This window comes from Aulonocara stuartgranti (assembly GCF_965226115.1).
Source record: "Aulonocara stuartgranti genome assembly, chromosome: 12".
NCBI classification, from domain to species: Eukaryota; Metazoa; Chordata; class Actinopteri; order Cichliformes; family Cichlidae; genus Aulonocara; species Aulonocara stuartgranti.
In genome coordinates this window covers 4,396,782-4,413,846 of record NC_138948.1, presented here as the reverse complement: position 1 = coordinate 4,413,846, position 17,065 = coordinate 4,396,782, and the positions used below count along the sequence as shown (strand labels likewise).

At 41.2% G+C, this 17,065-nt stretch overlaps 1 protein-coding gene across 6 annotated transcripts in view; it reads right to left on the bottom strand.

Annotated features, from left to right (window-relative positions):
• The window catches only part of paqr3a (progestin and adipoQ receptor family member IIIa), a 162,767-nt gene that overhangs the window by 50,675 nt on the left and 95,027 nt on the right, over nucleotides 1-17,065 (bottom strand). For all 6 annotated transcript variants that reach the window (XR_014280302.1, XR_014280303.1, XM_082556081.1 and 3 more), the window contains one exon: nucleotides 16,094-16,254. The gene's annotated coding sequence lies outside the window, so the exon portion shown is untranslated. The remainder of the gene's footprint in view (nucleotides 1-16,093; nucleotides 16,255-17,065) is intronic.

Sequence of the window (17,065 nt, the reverse complement as noted above, 5' to 3'; positions counted from 1 at the left end):
AGCTGGGCTGGCGCGAGAGCCGAGCTTGTCTGACTAATGAATCGTGAAACAATCAGGCAGTAGCCATTTGTGTTTAGATCTGTAAATATGGCGCGGTACAAGTGCCAGACCATCGCTGGCACTCCAGCTGGGGCCACAGATGGTCTGGATTGGAGGCGAGGCGCAGGCAAACCGTTAGCTCCTCCGGCCCACACTGCACCGCACCTCCTCTGTCTCTGAGTGACAACTTCACTTTCGCGCTAACTTAGCCCGCATGCCCCACATTGGGAGCCAGGATTTGGTTAAAAAAAAAAAAAGAAAAAAGGAAAGGAAAGGGAAAAAAACACTGACAGCTCCTGAATGGGAGCCCAGCCGACGAGCAGTCTTGCTGCAATCCGGCAGAGGGAACCAGGGGGAGGAAAAAGCCAGGCGAAGGAGAAGAGCAATGATGATCCTGCTATTTAAAGACACGATCAACCTAATTAACCTTGGGATGCCAATGACTAATTCTGAAGTGGCTGGTCCACCAGAAGAGAGCTGAGGTGGAGGCCTCATAAATCTTACTAATAAGAAGCACTTTCTCAAATACGAGGAACACAGGCACAGAGGCTTGTCATTATTTGGATTGAAAATACTAGACGCAGCGTTCATATCAGTCGTGCTGCGGGTGGAGGCGGCCGGTAATGTGGCAGAGATGGACTGTAATTCACCCGGTGACAGCTGAGTAAATACAGAAACATTCAAAGAGACAAATAAGAATTCATTTCAAAGAGCTTTTGTCATTTGCCTGCACAAATAAATGATTGAAATAGAGACAAAATATACGCTTCATTTGCAGTAGGCAGAGTTGGGGGGGTTTGGGGGCTGGGGGTGAGGGTGGGGGTGTCCTTGAAGATGGAGCTATGAAAGAGATGAAAGGTTTATTTAATCTATTTCCAAGGTAAAATGATCTTCTGGGCGCTTTACTCCACACATTTGGTGCGGTGGATGTGAAAGCGGTACAAAGCCATTACAATGCCCTCAAGTCTATTAAACTGAATGACAGACGTTGTTTACAACCCCAACTGCTTCTGCAACCGCACCATTATCGCTGCATACTGATGCAAGCATCAACAGCAGGATTGGCTGTCATTACAAAAGGACAGCAGAGTGTCTCAGAGCAACGTTTACCAGAGTTTATAAAGGATTTGTAATCTGCTAATCACTGGATGGCAGGTTGCATTCATTGCATTCACCAGGATATCCAGAACATTACTGTCTGCTCAGCTGTATGAAGCCTCACTGTGACATCAACCGGTGCAGAGATCCAGCTAGCTCATTAACACCTACACAATACACTAGATGCTACAAAGACGTGCTGTACTTAAGCAATACAATGAAAGCTATTTCCATATATTGTGTCTTATCCAACTGTTTGCATAAAAAACATTTACAGCAAATCTGTGTTACTTTATGAGGATACCAAATCAGAAAACAGCCAGAAATGTGTTGGTAAATATCAAAATACAGCCATGATGTTCTTTAGAAAAAAAGGGGGTAATTACCCAAAAGTTTCCTGCAATTCATGAAATATTTACTTTCCTATGCTATGATTTTGTGTTCGATGCCATCAACTTGATAACTGGTGTACCAAAATGTTCTCAGCTATTTGGAGGTTAGGGTTAGGTACCTAAGCCTTGAACTAATCCAACCATGAGCATAAAAAATGTTTGAGTTATATCAGAAAAAGAAAAAGAAAAAGTACAAGACTGTGTACGTAACTACCCTAACCCTAACAGTGAAGAAGCTACTCGTCCTATAATGCATTGGAAATTCACAGCTTCTTAAATTTAATCGATTTTTATTATCGCTTTTTAAAATATATTTTATATGTAGTCCAGTTTTTGATTTGATACATTTCATTCCTGAGTACAATCACCACTTTCTCAAGTTTTCTCAATAAATATAATTAGTAATATAAAAAATAATAATAAAATTGTGGTTTTTATATTGGTTCATAACGCTGTAGTTTGTAGTAGGGCTATGCGATATGACCAAAATCTTATATCCCAATATCATCCCGATAACAATATAAATCACAATAATGTAACATTTTCTGTAAATTCTGTGAGTCTCGGGCAGCTCGACTTGCATGAAATGTTTCCAGCTGGGCGTCGTGTAGCTGGAGTCGAGCGTTTTAACCGATGCATGAAACGATACATTTTTAGACATAAGTTGTAACGGTGCCGTTATCCATTACACGGCGTGCTGCGGGGAAAAGCCTGCTCTAACGTTTGAGTCTAAGGTTTATTTTTTAGCACCTGGCGGCTCTTTTTTACTTCTCATCCATAAAAAATACTCTGCATACTCTTTCACGTGATTCAGTTTATTTTGAAAGGTTTTAACAGGATCTTGAGCTTTATTGTGAAAGGTTTAAGTGGAAAATAAACAAGCGGACACGCCATGGTTTTACCGTCATTGTTGCTAACGACAACGCATAAAAACAGGCGCTTGTCCGTCCGTAGTGTGGTTATATTAAATATAAGATAAAGAGAGAACTTTAGGAAATTAATATAGCCACTACAGCGACCATCAAAACGATGAAAAAATATTGCTGTAAACAGTTTATTTTGCGACACCACGAAACAAACGATAGCGTAAAATGAAACGATAGATGTTTTTATATCGTTATCCGATATATATCGTTATATCGAACAGCCCTAGCTCGTAGTGAGACTACTTTGGATGGTTACATTATTATGCCTCATTATCAAAATCCCAGTGAAAAGTATCAATGGGATTTTTACTTCCAGAACATCGTTGTTGTTCACATTATTATGCCTAATGTGTCAAATATATGTACAAAAAACAAAAGTGTTTACTTTATGAAAATCAGTCTTAATTAAAAGCATAACTATTCAGTGAAGTAACCTAAACTTTAAGCCTTCAACTCGACAGTGTCTTGACTCGTGTGCTATCAGTTAGGAGATCTAATTCTTCTTTTTGTTTTGTTTTTTTTAAATAAATATCTGAACTTTAATTAGTTTAATCTATTTGGACTGATATTTAACTGTCTTTACATTTCTTTGTCATTCCTGTATTGCCAGGAATTTCCCTAACCTAGGGTTAGTGTTGGCTAATATCAGACCTCACTGAGTTAATTAGCTGGATTTACATGACAACGATTTATTTATTTTTTGGTACTGGTTTTGTTGTCATGCACGGGGCTTCGGTAGAAACCATCGTACAAACACTGTTCAAAGTATTTTAATCCTGGTGTAAATGCAGTTTAAACATTTTCTCTGTGTTGTTTTCATTCATAATTCAAGAGTGCATAATGCGCTAAAGCTCACGTACGAAAGCACGCTGGTTTTAAAGTGCTTTAAATCACTTTTAAGTCCTCTTTTATGTGGTGCTGTTTATATGATTTAGTCAAATCCATTTACCTCTTACAGAAGTGCAGCTTCACATTCAACATTCAAATGCTTCACCTTTAACACAACATGCAGTCTGCTCCTGTGCCTACATGTTCTGCTCAGATATTTATGGGCGTCTAAATGCGTGTGAGCAGGTCTGCAGCGCCTTTGTTTCACAGCGGTAATAATGCCAGGGCCAGACCCAGCGTCCTTGCCCCTTCAGCCCTGTGAATACAAACCTAGGCAATGGAACTTTTTGTGCAACGTTAACTGTCACAACCCGCGGCGGTGGCTGGAAATGGCTTAACTAAACTGTCAGATCTAATAAAGCCAATAAAGGGATCAGATAAATGTTTATTACATAGTGGGAAAAGATCATTTCTGGACAGAAATTGAGGATGACCTTTCCGGATAATTCCTCGCTGCCTTTGCTCCCCCTCCTTCTGCTGGATAAATCACCGGGTCCCTTTTGTTTCACGGCTGATGGAGCCTTGCTGACGTGGGATTGTTAAAACCTCGCCAGCTCTTCTTTCTTTGTCTCCCCAATTACAGGAGCCCTCTGAGTCTGAATGCCACCTCACCACACAGACAGGGGCAGGCTGCTGTGCCGCTGCTGTTCCAACAGTCACAGGAGATGATAATATAATACCTGAGTCTAAGTGCAGATGGAGACTTGTTTTTTTATTGAATATCTCTCCACAGCATTAATGCTGTACAGGAAATGGTGCAGATAATGATCTCCAAACTGGTTTGCATGTCATAACATGAGCTTAGGTTGATATAAACACTTTAAAGCTGCATTAAATGTTGTTTTTTGGTCAAGAGGGAGTCAGCAGCATCTAAAAATGAAAACACTGACTTCACTAAAAATCTGTCTCTAACAATCTCAAACATGGCGTCTAACAAGATGCTTAACGTTGGCCTTATGTACTACTGTATGGAAACTTTGAGTCTTTTACAAACACAATATGTCTCTTAACTCACACAAAAGACAAATATTGAGAACTGGCTTCCTTCATATGTGCCACAATATTGAAAAACGAGCACTGCTTACTTATATGCTGGATTCTTTATTAAAAGCTCCCTGAAAAAGCGCTTTATCAAAACAACAAACAGGGACTAGAAACAGATGTTTCTCTCACATGAGCTTCTCTTCACTGGCTTCCTGTTAAACCAAGAATTAAAATCCTTCCTCTCACACACAAATTTCGTATCTTAAAGACCTCGTAGTATCATTATTATCCTAATAGATCACTTTGCTCTCAGACTGCTTGTGTTTCATAGTATTTAAAAGTAGAATGGGAGGCAGAGCCTTCAGCTTTCGAGCCTGTTGTCCCAGCTCCCAGTTTAGATTCAGGAGACCGACACCCTCTTTTCCTTTAAGATTAGTCTTAAAACTTTCCTTTGGTAGAGCATATATATATTTATAACCCTCGTATAGCTGTGCTCGGACTGCTGGGGGACTTTCCATGGTGCAGTGAGCATTTTTCCCCTCTTTCCACTCCTAATGGATGCCACACTGCACACTATCAACTTCTGTCTTTACTTAATAACATGCTTTAATGCTTAAAAGGGAGTTCTTCCTCCCCACCCATGCAAACTCCTTGCTCATAGGGCTGTCTGATCATTACGGTTCCTTCCTATTATTTCCAACCATCACATTGTAGTTATTTTCTTTATACTTCATGAGGCTAAAGCCTGCGTAAAGAACCAAAGCAGCCAAGTAAAGACCAAGTTTTCAAAGTCAAACAGCATTAGATCTGAATTCATTATTAATGCAGAGGGGAGGTCGAACTTATGTTTCAAAACACTGTAAAATTCAACTCTTACCCACAAAAAAATCCCTACAATACTCATCAAATATGGATGACGACGCCTAGCCAGGAGCACCTGCACTTCACTGATTCACTGAACAGATGTGGCGTGATGAGATCAGGTTAGGGGGTGTTTGAAGATGCTTCCTTTCTGCCCCGATCCCCCTTATTTTCCTCTCACACACCCCGCTCCCCGCCCCTCCTTGGCCTGTCCTCTGAGCTACATGTGGCACGGTTGCCTACTGCTTCCTGTGACAAGCCAAGCTGTCCACTGACCACTTCATTTTTGATGTTGGCAGGCAAAACTCGAGGCGTGGCGGCCAATCCGCACACACGCACGAACACACACTGAGTTCAAGGGAACATCATCCAAGAAGAAGAAGAGTTTCCAAATGACCAAACACAGGCTGCTTGATGAGTGTTTGCTTCGCCTCTTCTTTGTTTTCTCTGTCTTTTCTTCAGAAGTCCATCATTGTATCTCTGTTTATCTTTCATTTCCATTCTTCCTACCCCTGCTTTGTATTGATATTTGTATTTCTGTCTTTATTGGCTGTCCCGTTTTTCTTTCTCTGAGAAGTATTTTTATCTTTTTTTCTGCTGCTTCTTTCTGTCTTTTTGTTTCCCTCCTGTTTTACCGTCTTTTATTGTTTTTGTTTAGGGTTTAACTTTCTCTTTACCTTGTCTGTCCAAAGTGTCTGTCTTTCTCTTTCCTTATAATCTCTGTGCTTAAAGTGTTTGTTCTTCACAGTCTTTCCTGCTTTAGTCCATCTTTCGCTCCTTCTTTTTCGCCATTTGCTTTCTCCATATTTGAAGTGTCTGTCCCTCCTTTTCTGACTTCACACCATCAGCCTTTATAGACTTTTGTCTTCTTTGGCTGTTCTTATACTGTCATTTTCTGCTTTGTTTTCCCTTCTATTTTTTGTCATCGTCTGTCTCTTCAATGTGTTTCTTATGCAGCTTCTTCTGCAGTCGCAGTCTTGCTTCACTCAGTATTTCACAAATTAAATCTTTGTCATTTCTATCCGGATTTTTAGAAATCTGATTATAGTGACTGAAGTTGTATAGTCACCTATAATTAGCATTTTAAACTAAACTAAAGGATCATGAACCCAGCAGGGCAGCTGCAACTGACCCCAAACATGCTTATCTGGCCTAAAACAGGGATTGTACTAAAAGAAAAAAGAAAAAATGAGATTTTAGAGCACGCTTTAGCATCCAGTGGGAGCTACCTGCATCCGCACGATCTGGTCTACTTAAGATCAAATTGTGCAGTGCGGCCCCATGAACTAAACTAAGTTTGACATCCTTGTACTAAGCAGTATCACTGGACTCCAACATTAGTTGTTTGGGGTCAGGATAAGAGGGCTTGATTGCTGCTATCCTGCTGGGTTCATGATCCTTGGAAGCAGGAGTAGAGAGGCTCTCAGTGTGTGTGTGTTCATAGCTATAGTGTGAGAGTATATGAGGCAGGAGGGCCTCACCCAGCCCATTAGATGTGCGCACTGGCCTGTGAGATGTTGTATCACTTTAATTAGTGGGGAGCTGTGGGCCACGGCAGCGTGAGGAGATGGGGAGAAGGTTGATCGTGTTTTAGTCATTGCCTAAAGCTACGGACCCACCTCCCCTCACCCCCACCCTGACTCCAACCCCTGCCACCCCCTCCTCCTCCTCCTCATCTAAAAAGCTTTGTCAAGCTTGACTTCCTCTCTGGACCTTTTGTCAAAGTGGCTGATAACAACATGACTGTTGTAATGTTTTGTTCTTTCGGGGTTTTTTTTTAAATTTATTTTTCATTTTAAGCCCTGTGGTCAGGAAAATCACCTTCATCATCTTCTATTCAGATCTTTTAATTTACACTGCAACATTTTTTTGTCTTTTCACATCGTTTTCTTTAATTGCACCCACATTTCCATACTAGGCGATCTCTAAGACCGCTCATTTAGCCATTCTGCCTCTGGCCTCTGAGAAAACTGGGCAAAACTTAAACGCTGTCACACCTTCTGAATACATTGGAAAGTAATGAACATTTTAGATAATTACGGCGAATCAGAGCACGCTGAATGCATCCTGGCAGTGAGCCAGCCCCCGCAGACGGTCAAAGATGGAGCCATAGAGAGCGGGAATGGGAATTCTGGGTAATTGGACTCCCATTGTAGGAGCTAATGAAGTGATGCGATTGAAAGGATGATTCTTTGCCATTGTCTTAAAAGTAATTCGACAGCTTGTAGCGTTTGACAGTTAATGTGAACAACAATAATTGTACAACATTTAAGCAAAACAACACAGTTTGCAAACACCGTGAAACCAAGCAGAAAATGAAAGCAGGTGTTCATAATTTTAACGTCGAAATAACTTTTCTGAATTTCAATCTGCATCCTTCATTCTATTAAAAGTGAGTAAAAAGAAAATGGAAATTATGACGAGAGTGGCTGATTTTAATGTGCGTTCTTAACTTTGGTGCTTTCTATAATATAAAGTGACTGGGGCGTGATCGTGACAGGAACCTGCTGTAATGCATGTTGCAGTGATTTCATGTCAGAGGTCATGTTTAACAAACACGACATCAAACGGTGAAGATTGATGAAAATCATCGGACAATGGCTTCCTAATGGCCAGTGTCAGATCCCATGTTTCTCTCTGTTAGGGCTGGGCTGCCGCTGGCTGGATTGGATGGGAAATGGAGGGGGGGGGGGTAAGCAGGGAGGGACGGAGGTTATTGGTGGGTGGCGCTGAGGCTCTTTATTGCTGTCATAAAAGTTTACATGACTGCCATCTTTCACAATCCATGTTGACAGGACTTTTCAGAAAAAGCTTTTTGAAGCACAGAAAAAGAAAAGGAGAGCAGGTCGTACCGTTCTCTAGCCTTAGGTGCAACATATCCTTGTAATAGGAAAAGGAAAATATAGACTTATGGAAAATGAAATGAGCCACGAATGACCATAAGCGTGAAGACAATTACACCCTTTGGAAATCGTATATTTGTGAAGATAATTTCTTGTAGAGTCTGCGCGTTTGGACCCGGTGGGGTTACGGTTTCTTTTCTATGCTTGAACTCTCCTTGAACTTGGGATAAGTGTTGCCGGAGTGGGACGTGGCTATCTGGCCCTGCATCTGGTTATTTTAGCTCCAATTTGCTGCCTAATGCCACAATTACCCTGATCTATGGCTCGAGTCACCCCTTTAATGGCTTGGTGTCAAAATCAGCACATCTGTAGAAGCAAGGCCCTGAGAGCAAGTCCTGACTTTGCTCTACTTTGGACACTTTCCTGTCCTTCGACAGGCCTGAGACGATAAAGATTGGGCAGCAAAATCACAATAACACAGGAAATATTTGTGTAAACGGTTTGTGTATCATTAACTGTCTAAAGTTTTTAAAATGACTGTATTCATTTATTAAAGTATCAAAAAGGTTGATACAAACATAAAACCCAGTACAATAAAATCAAGTGAAAACAAGAGAACAAAGCCAATTTGAAAAGGTGGGTTTTGAGCAATGACTTTGTCCAAGAGTCCCAATGTGTTGGAGCATTAGCATAAATCAGGTTACATGACCAGAAGTGACACGTTTGTATGGGATCTCACTAATAACACAAACAAATCCACCATAAAGCTGCCATTTCCATGGAATGTGCGATTTGACATTTAAAATTTTGGACAAAAAGGGAAAAAATATTCACTTGAATAAAACAAACAGTAGTTAAACACAAGATCAAGCAACTTGCATCCCATTGTCTGACATCAGAGAATCTGCAACAAGTCTATCAAGGTAGCTCTCCATGATCAGCAACTATTTACAAGGACATTATATTCAAGGAAAATAAATCCAGATGTTGTTTTATTGTTTTTTCTATATTAGCATTTAACATGCTAACTGAGCAGTCCACCATAACTAACAGTGTTAAGGTTAATAGTGTTAAGGTGGACGATAAAGAAACGTATTCTTGTAGATTACACAGAAAGTGTAATTTATGGTTCTGCAAATGTGTCGTGGTTTCAAAAACCACAAACATGCTCCTGTGCAAACTGCAACTGCAAGTCACTGGACGCGGATGGACGAAAAAGTCGTCAAATGTTAAAAATACTGCATAAAAAGTACAGAAAGTGACTGCAGTGGAGACTTTTCACTGTTTTTAAACTCTCAGCTTCACGTCAGCTCTTTCTATGTAATAACTTGGCTCTCCTCCACAGCTGGCTGATGGACCAACAGCAGCACAAACAAGAGTAGTATCACATGTTTTTGACACTGCCTCCACTGACAACAAACACTCTCTGCAGGTGGACTGCCTTTGTACTACCCCCACCAAAGCATAAAACAAGCATAATTGTGACATTAGGCTACATTTTTACACATTATGACTATCTGCTTTAAAATTGGACCACATTAAAAGGTTGTAAACACCTTTTAAATGCAACCTTTTATAAACTGACAACCTTCCTCCAGTTGGATATAAAATGCTTAGCTCATACAGACACGTTTACACCTGTAACTGACGACACCTCGGTCACGGTGCTAATTCTGTAAAGCTTAATGAACTCGCTGCTCAGCTCTAACAACATGGTGCTGTGGAGAGATACTGCAGTGTGGAGAGAGTGACTCCACTTTGGCTGCCCAGAATCCTCTCTCAGCGATGAAAAGCAGCCCCCTGAAGTCCACTCCATCACGGCATGGCTCTCTGCCCTCGCTGTGGCGTGACTGGGACAAGGATGAGTGGCGGTAAAGGACAAACTCATGGACACCAGTTGGGCTCCCAGAACCAGCACACATTATTACCCCCAACAGAAGCCGAGTGAAGGCGGGAGCCAGGAGCCTGTCCTCGGCACAGCTTCGGTGGGAGATGCAAAAACAGATGGCCACCCCCAGCAAGACATTAGCAACAGAGATTTGAAAACATCTTGAAGCCCCTGTCGCCACACAGAGACTGCGGTCAGGAGGCTAATGTGTGAATAGTAAAACATCGCAGTTAACGGTAAAATGAGCTGCGATAAGAGCAACAGCTGTCCAAAATTACAAGTAACTGCACACTGTGATGTATTTACGCGGGTCTTCAATGTAACATTCAAAAGGCCTTTGTCTGCATGGATGAGAGGACGCTGTAGTTAAAACAAGGGAGAAGCTATTGAAATGAAACAAGCCAAATAAAACAGAAATTGCTGCATCATCAAGTATAAACTATTTATTGATATGCAGCCACATCAAAAGAAGGCACAATAAAACTGAAGTCTGCTTATTCAAAATGGATGTTCAGCAGGTGCCAAATTATGCTTCAGAAAAGCATTTTGTGTTCAAACAAAATCGTGTTTTTGTGCCCAGCCATTTATGATGTGCCATTACAGCCATCATGACCTGCCTGTGCTCCTTTGGATATCAGTGTAATTATATGTGTATATGCATATTAATATTATGAAATGCCCCAAGCACTCAAATTTTCTCATCCTATTAAGCGGCCCTTATCGGTTGTAATCATTCCCATAGATGTGGCGTGGAGGAGCCCTCTTATACTCGTACTTTAGGTGATAAACAGAAAACAACCCAGATTGTGCATGAGACCTTGTATTGGATATGAAATCTCTTCTCCAAGGTAACCTAGAAAAAGGGAGCTTTGTGCAAAAGGGTGTATTCTAACCAACCATCCTCCTTCCCTGACCCTAACCAAGGAGATTTTTCCCTAAACATGACCAAAGATCAAATCCAAATCAAGGTTAAATCCCAAATGTAGCCAGTGCCACCTATTCTGTCTCTCAAAGAGAAAATATTGCGAGGATATTATTTCAGCAGGGCGAGACAACTGCCTTTCAGTGAGGCATCTCCTGAGCCTGTAGGGTGGAGGAGGTGTCCACCTGATGGCAATACCTTAAGATGGTGATATCAACGGGTATAAGCCACTCAGTGGCTGTTACCACTTCAACATGTTGGGCTGTGCCGTTACAGAATTAGTGATATAAGAAAATCAAGATTGTGATTATATTAAGGCAGCACGGTGGCACGGTGGTTAGCACTGTTGCCGCACAGCAAGAAGGTCCTGAGTTCAATTCCACCATCAGGCCGGGGTCTTTCTGTGTGGAGTTTGCATGTTCTCCCCGTGTTTGCGTGGGTTCCCTCCGGGTACTCCGGCTTCCTCCCACCGTCCAAAGACATGCAGCTTGTGGGGATAGGTTAATTGGATAATCCAAATTGCCACTAGGTGTGAATGTGCGAGTGAATGTGAGTGCGAATGGTTGTCTGTCCCTGTGTGTTGGCCCTGCGACAGACTGGCGACCTGTCCAGGGTGTACCCTGCCTCTCGCCCTATGACAGCTGGGATAGGCTCCAGCGCCCCCCGCGACCCTGAAAAGGATAAGCGGAAGCGAATGGATGGATGGAAGATGTGATTATTGTGCCACGTGCTCTTATTTAGCCTGTCAACACTCCAGGAAAGTTCAAACTCATTCTCTGTCAGGGCCAGTTTAGTTCAGCTCCCATATATTAATTAATTTATTTATTCAGCCTACTGAATTATAATTAAGATTTTTTTAAAATCTAATATTTTTTCATAGTCTCTGAGTAATCGTGTTCAATAATTGTGATCTCAATAGTGACTTAATAAGTGATCGATAATCGATCGGACCTGTAAAATGACCACTGTATGTACAATATGAAGACATTTACCTGCTACTTTACCTACATTTACATACTGGAACCAAGTAGACTTCCTCAGGAGCTGTGAACTGTAATGCGACATATTTAAAATTTAAATGACGACACCAAACGGATGGTGATTAATCTCATAGTTGAGAGCAAATCAACAGTTTCCTGTATTCTAAACACTCCTAGTAAAAATGCCAATTCATGTTGCCAGGTTTAATAATAATAATATTAGACAAAAACTAGAAAAAAGACGAATGATAATTCAGTTAAAACTGCAACAATTAACAACTATCCATCCGTTATGTTAACTGCTTCTCTAATCCAGGGTTGTGGGGGCAGCTGGAGCCCATCCCAGCTGTTATTATTATAGTTTAATTGGTTTCATCCACTTTTGGCCGCCTGAGTTTAAGATTTTTGGTTGGTGCTCAACAGAAAATAAAGAGTTTACAACCTCTTAAACCATATTCTTTGAAGGAGAGCCATCCATATAATGTCTGGAGAAGAGATTTTCTTTTGAAATTAAAGGTGAACAGATCACCACCGCCCTGATGCAAACATCCAAACAAGTGCTGCGGCAAGACGTGCACAAAAAAGACAGCAGAAAAAACAGAACCCAAGGTGACACGTATCATTGTCTGAAGTCCGGCGGTTGTTCAGCAGGGGCGATATTTGTCGCAGCGGTGTCAAGAGACTTGTGAACAGAGGGTTTGGCTATTCCTGGACATATTCTCCACACCTGCGCCCCGGAGTGCGCTGGGTTGGCATTTCAAACTTTATCACCTGTCACAAGAGAGAAACCGGCTGCTCTGGAGAGCACTGCACCCCACCGCCATCCTCCACGCTCCGCCTTTTAATTCACGAGACACCACACCTGTCCTTGGAAGTTGCGCTTGGAAAGAAAAGACAAAGATTTCCCCAGTGGGAGGGCTGGAGCTCTGTCTATGTTGCCTAATTGATTCGAAAGGCGTGACGTCATGTTGATCATGTAAAGCCAGAAGCTGCCTTTTCATATATCTATCCATTCGTATCAGCAAATAACATCCAACTTACCAGCATTATTCTCTCTACAGGCTTTCTGTCTCTTGTTATTGCCTCCTGAATCCTTTCATTTTTACTGCTGCAGGAACCAAATGTCCTCATAGGGATTATAATCCACAGGACTGCTGTCCTTTGCCGGTTATTAGGGTTATAAAACGATAACTGTACAATAGTCTTTGAAAAGAATGGATCCATTAACGTGATCTCTGATTGGAGCAGGAGGAAGGCTGAGTTCTTCCTGCTATCACATGACCCGCATCAGTTTACACAAACAAAGCTGAGGAAACGTCAGTGAAGAGGTAGTCAGCTGGGTTTAGGGTGCATATTAGCATCTTTATGTATAAAAGGTTGATGGCGAGATGATGGGATGGAGGCATCTGCAGCAGGAGGAAGCCTCCATAACCACAGGAACGTATATTTTATAAAGAGAAAAGGAGAGATGTGTGTATGTGGTGGCAGTCTCCCGGGGACACACTGATCAAGGTGACATGTCTCTCTGGTCTCCACAGGGGGTGTCTGGGCTCCAGAAGGCCATGGGTGTCACGACAGCAAAGCCCCACACTGGATGATGTCACACCGCACAAACACACACACAGACACATGTGGACTGACAACACCACCACTGGAGATTGTGAAAGGTTAAGACTGTTCGTCTAAATATAAACTGCTGTTTTTGTTAGAAAACACAGTGTAATATACAAACCATGCTGGAAATGCATTAGGAATATTAAAATATTCATCATCTGTTCACTGAAACTTTAAATCACACTGAAACCCCGGTAAACCCACCCCGCCTACATGACGAGTCTTCTTCTCCGTTTACACCGATTCATTTTGATCTTCTATTAACTGGTAATGCACAAAAATAAATAAAGAGTAACACGTAACAGAAGTTATTAGCTGTGGCTAATTTAAACAAATTGTAAATATCACAAATATTCAAACTTAATTAAAAAGTAAAAAATGAGCCACTTGACTGCAGGAGTGTGTTTTTTTGGATTAAAAGTATACATACTAATGAGTTTTTCCCGTCCACATAGACAAATAACTTCTCTTTGCACAAACTTATCTTTGTTGTGCGTCCAATATTCAATAGAAATCACAAATAAGTGGATCAGTTAACAGGTTTTAAAGATGAAACTGGACAGTAAAGATCCTTAAACAAGAATCTGGAGTTGCAGAAATGAATTTCTCTCACAACTCTAACAAATAGTGCTCAAACAGCTACGTTTAGGGTGATGAATGTTTTCCTCTAAGGAATCTTGTTTCCTACAGTAAAAACTGAACTTTTAGTTTTTTAATCTAATCTAATTTACAGCTATGAGAGCTACATTTCCACAATAAAGTATTTCTTAAAAAGTAAAGCTACATTTCACCTCCACTTTGTAATAACCAGAGGGAACACTGTGATCATGTAATTATTGGGCAGCTGAAGTGGGACGGTCAAAAGCTCCGCTCTTTAGGCATTAGCAGCTAAGTGCTGGTCATTATCTGTCCTATAGTCCACTACGCCCACTCATGTCTGTGTCTGCATGTGCTGTGCGATCATCAAAAGTGCACGCCGGGGGGGGAGTTAGGGAATGAAGCATAATGTCAGCAATAACACAAAGGACCTTGGTTTAACATTTCAGCCTGCACTGTGTCCCTGCTACAGCCCAGAGCAGAGCCAACACTGGCCTGCTGCTACTCTCTGACCCACCCATCCACAGGCTCTGCTTCACCATCTGAGGTTTGGAAATGTGTCTGCTGCACATGCATACGGTCCACGTAAACACACCACCCTCTGCAAACAAACACTTGTTAATGTGTTGCTGGTAAATTTAAAACTGGATTATTTTCCCCAACAAATGTATATAAATATGTGAAGGAGTACATGCACTTTATACAGGGCTACATCTAAGTTTAGTCTACTAAAAGATACAGGAAAAAAGAGCTACACTGAAAAAAAAATTACATTTTTAGTTTCAGTGAAGGAAGCATTTTAGTTTGACATCTATACCAATAAGGGTCTCCATATCATCCATCCACAGGCAGTATAAAGGTGACCGTAGAGCTACAAAAGATGAACCCCATGCTGATGTGCCTTATAGAGGTGTATAGAGGTCTATGGGAAATGAGTCTTGGCTTTGACCTCTATAAACATTTTCCAGACAAGTTTATGCACTCATTACAGAATAACACATGAAGTCTACTTTGGTCATTCTAAGAAAAATAAAGGAATAAAGTCAGCTGCATAGAGGATGAGCGTGCAGCTTCCTGTTACCCGTTGCTTGTTATTTCTGCCTTCAAGGTTGCAAAACAGGACTTTAAAAACGAATGGATATCTGTGCATGAATGAACACTGATGAAGTTATTTAATACTAGAATTCATCATCATATAATAATAATCTAATTTGCCAAATATTTTTTGTCAAATATATAAGATCTTCAACGTCGTTCAGCTGCCTCTCCACAGAGTTGGGGGAACACCAACTGCAGGTACTGGTTTTATTGGCCCTTTAGCTGGCATCGGTTACCAGAGCAGAAGGCACATTACTGCTGACAGAGGAGAAGAATGTCCTTCTGACCAATAGTGAGGCTCAACAAAACCTTGGTCAGCCTGATGGAAAAGAAACACAAACAGGAAGGACCAGTGCTAACCGGTACGCATAACTGAACTTTCAAAATAAGACTAAGTGGATTGTTCGCTAATAAATTGATTGTACAAGGCATCATTTCCTTGGATGGATGAAAAAGTACAAAAAGAGGCAGCTGAAGCAGGTTGTCAAATATCTATAAATAAATGGTTGTTGTTTAGAGATGCCTGAACAGAGCCCAGATTTCTCCCCCCATCAGCTGTGGCAACCAAGATAAAGCCTTGCTAAATATCTGACTTCTTAGTTTTATCATAATTAAAACCATATTTATGTAAACAAACACTTGCACAACTACAGTATAAAGAGACGAGCAGAGCGAGTAATGTTTTAGGCCTTATTTTGGCCTTGTTTCAGAAACTTTGACATTTTTAATGACCTCCATGATTTTTCTTGCCCATATATGCTCATACAGTACAAAGACACATATGCCACAATGCATACACACATATGTAACAGCCATCCATCCCTCATCTTCGCAGTCCTCTGTCATAAAACCCCAACAGCCACACATTTTCACCCTCTGCTTTTCCAAATTCTTACCCCTCCTCTCGTCTCTCTCTCTCTCACACACACACACCTCCTCAACCAAACTGCTTGAGCCACTTGCCTGCCAGGGAGGCAAGATGGCCCTCCAGCCCTCCAGCCAATCAGACAGCTTGGCTCGCACGGGAGATCACAGGACAGCTGATCCAGCCCTCTGACTTCCTTCTTCGCCTGCTCTTCTGGAAACTTTTGGACCTGCATCACCATGAGAGCGTCACTGGTCTGCTGCAGAGACAGATAATGAAAGATGTTTGTTGCATGATTTAGGATTGTGTGATTATGTATTTCTAATGAAAATGATTGCAGGAAAACAACTAGCTGTCCACCAACGCCCTATTTCCATCTAGATTCTGTGTCTTTAATCATTTCTCAAATATAATGAGTATTCAGTTAGTTGTTAAGCTTTAAATCATAGCTGAACAAATAAAGGCTGGTTTCTAATAAATGGAGAGTGATTAAAGCAAGCACGCAGCCTGAAGTCTTTAAATATGCAACTTCTGTGTGTTGAATTACTTTGGTAGCAGCTTAATAGTGATCATAAAACACAGCACAGTGAGAGTGAGTGGAAAACAATTTGTGAATACAGCTACTTCTATCCAAACAGAAGCCTGAGCAGCAGTGTGATATGTGTAATGACAGTGATAGAGACCGAATACTGTGAATGCTGACAAAATTAAAATTATACAGAATTTATCTATGCAGCAGCTAGAAACATTAAGAATTTATTATTAGCAAATTGCATAAACATTAATTTAAAAAGAAGTCTGTCAGGAAATGACACGTATAACAAAACATACCAGACAAAATCTTTGTTTACTACACCTCTTTTTAAAATTGACTAACATCTGGACTACACGCTGCAACCATACATCTTTCCTTTTGGTGCAAAGATAAACTCAGAATTTTCCACATCTCGCACAGCTTACATAGTTTTCTGTTCTGGAAGAATGTAAAATGGACTGTTTGTGAAGGTTCTCAGTCATCCAGGTCATCGTAGTCTAAGGAGCTTGGAAAGAAAAGCGTCTGGACTTCTTTG